Source organism: Pteropus vampyrus, unplaced genomic scaffold (assembly GCF_000151845.1).
Source record: "Pteropus vampyrus isolate Shadow unplaced genomic scaffold, Pvam_2.0 Scaffold64, whole genome shotgun sequence".
Classification (NCBI taxonomy): Eukaryota; Metazoa; Chordata; class Mammalia; order Chiroptera; family Pteropodidae; genus Pteropus; species Pteropus vampyrus.
In genome coordinates, this window is record NW_011888845.1 from 3,487,950 (window position 1) to 3,496,151 (window position 8,202).

Here is an 8,202-nt window from a genome sequence, read left to right on the forward strand (position 1 = left end):
GATTTTATAGCCAAAAAACACTTTTACAAATATCTTTCTTTCATGGGAGAATATAAGTATAAAATTCTGTTTGAAGTTCATGAAACAAGAGTATTTACCCAATGATTTTTGGAATGCATATTTTACATTAAAAAGTTAAAGAAAGAAGGTACAATTTAGGCATAATCTGAATATTTACATTTTTTGGATAATTCTTTCTTGACTCAAAGATAATCACAATATCTCTATTTTTTTAAGATAAATCAATTGATTATGTGTGAGAGTAAAGATAAGATGCCTAAATATGTTACAAATCATTTAATGTGTTTATATATAACATGTAATTCAAGAACTCTAGCACAAATTTTTTTAAGAAGTCCATAAAACATTAATGTTTTAAAATAAGAAATATACTTTAAATAAGTAATTACAAATAATGCACTAAGATGATATAATAAAAGTGTGATGTAAGTACACATTTATTATTCTTTAATTAGATAATCTCAAAAATCAACACAATAAGATAAAAATTAATAAAATACTTCGAAATTACTTGGAAAAATAAACTTTTATAATTATACTGATGGCCTGGAATAGATAGGAAAAAATGTACCATGTATTTTCTTTTCCATAAGTGGGGATAGTTTGAAAATTAACTAGTTTCTCTTGTTATCAAGAGCAGACATTTGAATTATAGCTGCTCGGGTTTATGATTGAGTAAAATCTGTTGCATTAGGACACTTTCTATGAAGCTAACTGGCTTCCTGTAGAGATTGAAATCAGAACTTTGACCTCATTATCTCTGTACACAAATTGACAAAATTAACTGTTTATATCTGCCAAACAAGAATAACTATCACATTATTATTTTAAAATATAATAATAAGAAAAAAATTCTATACATAACACATTTAGCATTTTGCCTGATTTTAATGCACTCAGTGAATCATTTGACCATCAAAACCAGAGTGGTATGTAGTCTCTCCAATGTCACCTGCCTGCAACAGAGTTAGGACAGAATCTTGGTCTTGATATTTTTTCCATGATTACTTACATTTTCTGGTGACTAAATTGGCCATAAGTTAATGTATTAAAATTCATTTCTATTTTCTGTGTGTCTAAGAAAGCTATTTTAGAGCAACATAAAAGATATTCTTTCAGGATTTAATAGCAAGTATGTTCTGTACTTTATCACTCATGAGTGATGTCTGTTTTCTGCCATGTATTCTAGCTTGTTTCGACGAGGCAGCAATCTCATTCACCTTGTGCCAGGACATAGCATTGTCTTCTGGAGTGTGAATTGACACAAAAGAGTAATAATTCTGTAATTCCATGTAGATATGAATTAGTTCCCAGACACATAAAATAAGTCAACATAGTGAAACCACTAGAGACTCTATATTTTGAGGTTGAAGTTTTGCAAACAATTGCTCTGATAGAAGTAGCAAGTAGTTTAAAAAGATTTTATCTTCAATTGGTCTTTTCAATAATTTACATATTATAAGGCAGATGTCAAGCTGTTTCACAGATGTACCAAAGAATCCAAATGTTCCCAGTTGTGGAATCCAAAATTCTTTGCAATAAAAGATTGTTTTACAATGAGGAACTACACGTCTTTAGGATTTATCTAATATAAAATGTTTAGAATCTGAGGACGAAAAAGTTGACAATATAATCTTTGAAAGATACATCAGATGACTTCTTACAATAAATTATTTAATTATATAGGTGAATATTGTACTTTATTTCTTTTGTTATTGAATATCTTCTGAACCATGCTAGATATTATAATAACATGTTAGAAATAAGCCCTTATCTTCAAGTATTTTTTGTAGCTAGTTAAGGAAACAATATAGAGTCCCACCCGAAGACAATATAGAACACCATCATTAATGTGCTTAAAACCCATTCTTGAATTACTCTGCCAGTTTGGAATAAGTCATTGAAGGTTCAATGTGACTTGGAACTTACTTATCTATCTCTGCTCTGTCCTATGCATATTTATTTATTTGATAGACTTATAGCTCCTCATACAATTCTTACTGTTATGCACATCTATCTGCATCTTCTCATCACAATATTCCCTCTGACCGAAATGTTCTTCCCACAGAACTTAGACAAATTCTTCCTCATATCTTTAGGAATTATCACTATTGTCATCAGTTTGGGGAAAACCTTTGAAATTGTCCCAGTGTTTCCCTTTTGTGTTGAAATGGGGTTCTCTACATGTCTTAGTTCAGATTGCTATAACAAATTACCATAGATGAAGTGACTTCTAAACCCCAGAAATTTATCTCTCACAGTTCTAGGCTTGCAGAAGTCCAAGATCAGAGTTGATGTCTGGTGAGAACCCACTTTCTGGTTCGTAGATGGCTGTATTCTAGCTGTGTCTTCATATGGCAAAAGAGATGAGAGAGCTCTGTGTGGTCTCTTTAATAAAGGCACAATTCCCATTCATGGAGGCTTCACCATCATGACCTCCCAAAAGTCTACCTCCAAATACCACCATATTGAGTTTATGAATTTGGGAGAGACATAAACATTCAGTATATAGCCCTATCTAATACAGATTTAACTTATTAAACTGAAATTTCTGTGTATAAATTTAATTTTCTTCCTAGATTATTCATCTTCGTTCCTCTGTCTTCTAGCAAAGTGGTTGGCAAATGTTTGAGGATCAAAAATATTGGCTAAATTAATTTTGGAAATGTAGAGGAAAATAAAAGTCACTCTAGTCAGGCTCATGTGAATATTTATGAACAAAATGGAATTATTTGCCTATAAAATATGCTATGTCCCGATCATTTTTTAGGCATGATTATTATCTATTTCAACATCAGGAAAGACTAACTGATTGGAAGTGAGAAAAAGGATTTTATAAGTCAGACTGACTGAACTGTGCAAATAAAAATTGGTGACACTAGGGTAATTTACTGGATCTAGAAGTGGTGATGCTCTCCAAGATGACCCTTTCTTTCATGGCCAAATCTGTTTTAGAAGTCATGTTACTAAAATCTATAAACTCAATATTTCTTAATCAATAACATAGAATGATGGAAAAGATGTATAGTCTTTAAATTTTCACCTGGAGTACCCCTCTCACAAAAATATATCAGGATGTAAAAAATATTTATAAAAAGCTGCATAAAAATAGTTGTTAGGAATTGTATTATTTGTTCAATAACTACAGGGCTGAGTTCAAACATAAACTGTCTTAATTACATCAAGGGCAGTGATTTGGAAGAGTTTTCAAACTTATAACTACAAAAGAAAGAACAGTGGGTGAAACATAAAGGAGTATGGTTTTAGAGACTGTTCTAATGTTCAGAATTTCTTTACTCTGGAGAAAATTCCCCAACACAATCTAGTGAATTCACAGTCACTAGAGATATTCAAGATTAGATGGACAAAATCTATTACAGATTCCATAGATAAGACTTAAGCATCTGCTAATGGTTAGAGTACCTGACATTTAAATAAAATATCATTGAACTCTGATATTATTAGGATGTTTTTCATTTTTCTCACACATTTTGTGATCCAAAGGAATAGCATAAGAATGACAGGTTGTCTGTTCAAGGAGTTCTAATGACAATGTCTCCCCGAATGTTAGTATTCTTTTTTTTTTTTTTTTTTAAAGCACATCTAGTTCAACACTTAATAGTTCACACATTATGGAAAATATGAGGGTTGTCATGACAACTGTATGGAAAATTTAGTTAATGTAATTCATTCCACATAATGCAGTATTCTCTTCCAGCCTGTTTGTTTAAAAAATAATTTCATGTAAAATCTATAGTCTAAAATGAACTAGCCTGTAGTATGTCTGAAAATATGTACTGCAGAGTTAAATAAGACCTTAAAGAAAATTTATTTTTTCCTGTCACATTCTGCCAATATTGTCCTAGTTTTACCTCTTCCTCTCCCAGGTCAAGCCAATGATCTGGACATTGAATGCAGTTAAATACTCCCAGGCTTTAAGTGAGCTCCGGAAGAATTCTTTCTTGACTTAGAGTTTAGTGAGCATAAAAAATGGGTTAATCCTATAGTAGCAAATTTGAAATACCAAAGTGAAGGACATAATTTAACTTATAACTTACATAGAGGGCAGACTGAGGCACCAGACAATGGAATAAAAGCCTGGAGTATTGGACCATAGAAAGGTCACAAAGAATATCTGGTTGTGGAAGTCTTTAATGAAATAAATAATGTAGAGGTCAGTTTAAAATAATTTTATTCTATTTGTTCCAGGAAAATACATAATGTGCCAAATATAACCCTATCACATTCATATCATATTACCTCGTATAAACATAGGTGACTTTATTAATGAAGCTAACAGCACATTTTTCTGATTACACTATTAAATATTTCTGATAGAAGTAAGCAGAAACCTAGATAATGAACAAATTTAATTTCTACTAGATTGGCATTCCTTTTACCTATTCTTCCAGTGAGCAAAATACAAATACTCAGTTAACCAGGAATGTAGATGTGTTCACATATATCTCAGTCTTTTATTAGAGAGAAAGTTAAAATTTTAGTTATAAAATTACATAAGTATTCTCATAAAAATTTATATTTAACTATTTATGAAAAACAGAGAAACATAAAGCTCTCCATAATTTATTCCAAACTTTTCAATTACTGCACTGTAATTCACCTCATCTTGCCTTTTTCTGACTAGAGAAAAATAAATTTAATTAAGTAAATTGGCATCTGAAAAGGAATAAATATATAGGTTTTTATGAAAATTTTAGAGACACTTAAATGTCAATGGTAGATTATTAAACAGTATACAGTCATTAAAAATTAGACTTGTAATTTGCTCTGTAGTGTTTCTGATAAATTTGATGAATTTTATTAGAACCAAAAAGTTAGAAGGACATACCATTGTTTTCAATGGAGTTTTTTTTTTTTCTTAAGAAATCATGTAATTTAGTGATAAAATACCAGACTTCCAATCCCAGACTTGATTTTAATGTTTGTTTAATTATCACGTAGATACACTATCTTAGTCAAGTTATATGTCTTTGTATCGCACTTTCCTCTTTGACCAATATATTAATGTCGATCTCTGAATGTTACTTTGAATATTAAATAAGCTAATATATTTAAAACACTTAGCCAAAGTTTTCAAGGCACTAAAATAAAGGTTGATTTTCATATTTATCTTTATCATGTGTTTTACATCAGTACTATATGCGCTGAAGATAAGAGTTAGAAAAGTTTTCATCTATAAATCCTGACCATAGTTTAAAATTTAAGAATATTTATATTTCCTTAAAATTTCTAAAATAGATAGTCCAAAGTTCTGTTAAGTACCTTATAGGTTTTAAGAACTGAGGTGCTTTTGACCATTCTATTTCACATCTACAGATCACTGGCTTTCAAAACTCATGTCTGCCAACTTGTGGTTGCAAAAGGCATCAGAACATACACTAGTATCCAAATTGAAAACAGTATCACAAAAAACAAAGCCTTCCTCTAACCTAGGGAGGAAAATCTTCCTAGAAGCTACCAAAATAAACCTTCTTACATCACAATGCCCGATGAAATAGAATAACCCATACATATTCAGACCAATGACAATTTGGGGGGCTAATAAGTGACTTAAGGTACCTAACATTAAGATACCTCCACCTGTTTCCTAAAAAAAATCAAGGCATTGTTAGCATGAAAGAAGAAGAGAAAATGGTCACTTTGTAAGCAAATAATATCTACCACACAGGATATTCAGAAGATTGACCCACAGGATCTTGTCTCCACTATTGCAGTTCCTCTCCCATCAGTGCTTTATGAGACTATTATTCTTTTATGTATACATCTGTGAAGTACTTGTACTTACTGTGGCAATATTCTGAGGAATAATCTAAAGAGAACAATTTTTGGTGAAGAAATAATGCATAATATTTTAAATTATAACAGATTTAATGAGTTTAAAATGAAAACAATGCCCCAGAAAGGTATTGCCAAGAAAAAATAAAAAAAAAAAAAAAAGAAAGAAAAGAAAATAAACTGGGTTAAACATTGTCACTCACTTTACCTGTTTCTCTCAATCAATTATATACAGTGTCGGATTTGTTTAGATATTCTGGTCAAGTTCATTTTTTACTCTAAAAATAGCCTCTTAATCATAAATTTTATAATTACATAAAAATAATGAGGCACTCTGGAGTCAAGGAGTTGGCAGAAAGTTAAAGAGTCCATGCCAGTAGTTCTCAACCTGTATACTGCAAACCACTGGGGATACTGCCAGAGGCAGACGGCGTGTAAAATTTGTTTTTGTTACAGCTGAATACATATACACTTATGGCACTCTCTGTCAAATGATATATTTCAATGAGTATTTTGACATGTAATCTAATTCATAATCCATCCTGTACATGCAAACCTTTCATGGCATAATGTTATGATTTATGCGTTGTGTGCATGTTTATGCATGTATGTATATATGTATTTTGGTTGCTCTCCGAATCCAGCATGTTAAAAGGAAAAGACAAATTTCTGGCTCACTCAGATAAGAGCTGGTCACAGGTCCGCACCAAATGTCAATTTGGCTAGGAAATAGCCCTAGCTAATACAGTCTCTAACTAGGAAGTCATTTTCCAAAACAAAGTTATTTACAAAAAGAGAAGTATGAATTTTGTAGTAGAATAACTAACTTACCACACCAGTCCATGTTCAAATCTCTTTCCTCCATGGAATGGTAATTGCCACTTAATTTTTCAGCTAGCTACATCATTAGTTCCAGACTTAAGTGGACTCTCCCACACTAGTGGACACCAAGTAATTTTTTATAAATTTAACAAATTTTTTGAGTATTTATGATGTGCTAAGAATGTGTTAAGCTAATTATATCAAGGTAAATAGTGTATAAATCACGATGTCCAAGAACTTACACTCTAGTCCAAGGCATAGCTTGATTTCTTTATTATTTCAATACTACAGTATTTGGTGGAATTATCTAGTATTTTAATATTTCAAGAAAGAAAATATATACATCTACTCTCATTTTTGTTTCAGTGTTGAAACCCAAAATCTGAATATTACATTGTAATTATATTAGTTTGAAAAACATTATAGAATTTTAGTGGTTAATTAATTTAATTTTATCTTTCATTATTCTTAATGGACATTAAATTGGTGTGAAATAAATGTAAGATAAAATTTGGGTTCTGTTTATTGCACTTGGGTTTCACAAAGTACTCTCACACCACATTAGGTATGTCATTTTGATTAAACTTTGGGTTACTGTTTTCTATTATAGAACAAACTCACTTTTCTTTGAAAGGATAAATATGCATTTTAAGACCTTTCTAGAAAGCTCATGATTACTTCTACCAACAATATTTTAACAATTTTATGGTTTATATATGACTGTACTGAAATTAACATGTATGGACATGAAGAAATTTATGAGAAAAAAACAGACAATACAAAAATTTAAAGTGGACATAGAGTGTTGAAATCCTAATATAGTACAGAAATCCATTAAATAGCATGTTTTTTACTTCTTGAAGTATAATTTATTGAAATAATAATATATTTTTAAAGAATATAACTCAAATTAATACACTAATTGGTATTCCTCAAGGTAGCATGTTTCATGGTTCTTTCAGAGCATACACAGGCTTTTACAATAACTTTTTTTTTTAATTTCATAGATCAACATATGTTTTCTTACTCATTGTTTTAAATCTATACGGAGTCAACTGAGTTAACCTGGTACTAAGTTTTCTAATTCCATATCTTTAGACCATCATGGACCGCAAGAGACATTTTGTGTGGGATTTGGAAAACAAAAGTGAAGCAGCATCCAAGTTTTTTTTAAGCTTAGAGGGGCAGTGCAAAGCCAGGTGCTGTTAAAGTTCATGCATATAGTTGCAGATATGTTGGCCTGGGACCACAGCCAGGCCCATAGCTCCACCAGATCTTTATTTTCTGCAACTCCTGGGCACCAGTTTCTCTAGCATGTCACTTTCATGATCAAAACAAGAGACAGAGAGACCAGTGCAAATTACAGCTGTTTTTCATGGGTTCTAGTTTGCTCTTAAGTCTCTCATTTCACATCCATCTTTCCTTTCTGACAAACTATCCTGCTCTTCATGCTCAGCACCAAAGTCAAAAGCAACAAATGTACATAAACTATAATCAGTATCTACAATTGTATAAATTCAAATATTTTGTACAAATGTCACACTATCATTTCTAAAGGTTTTA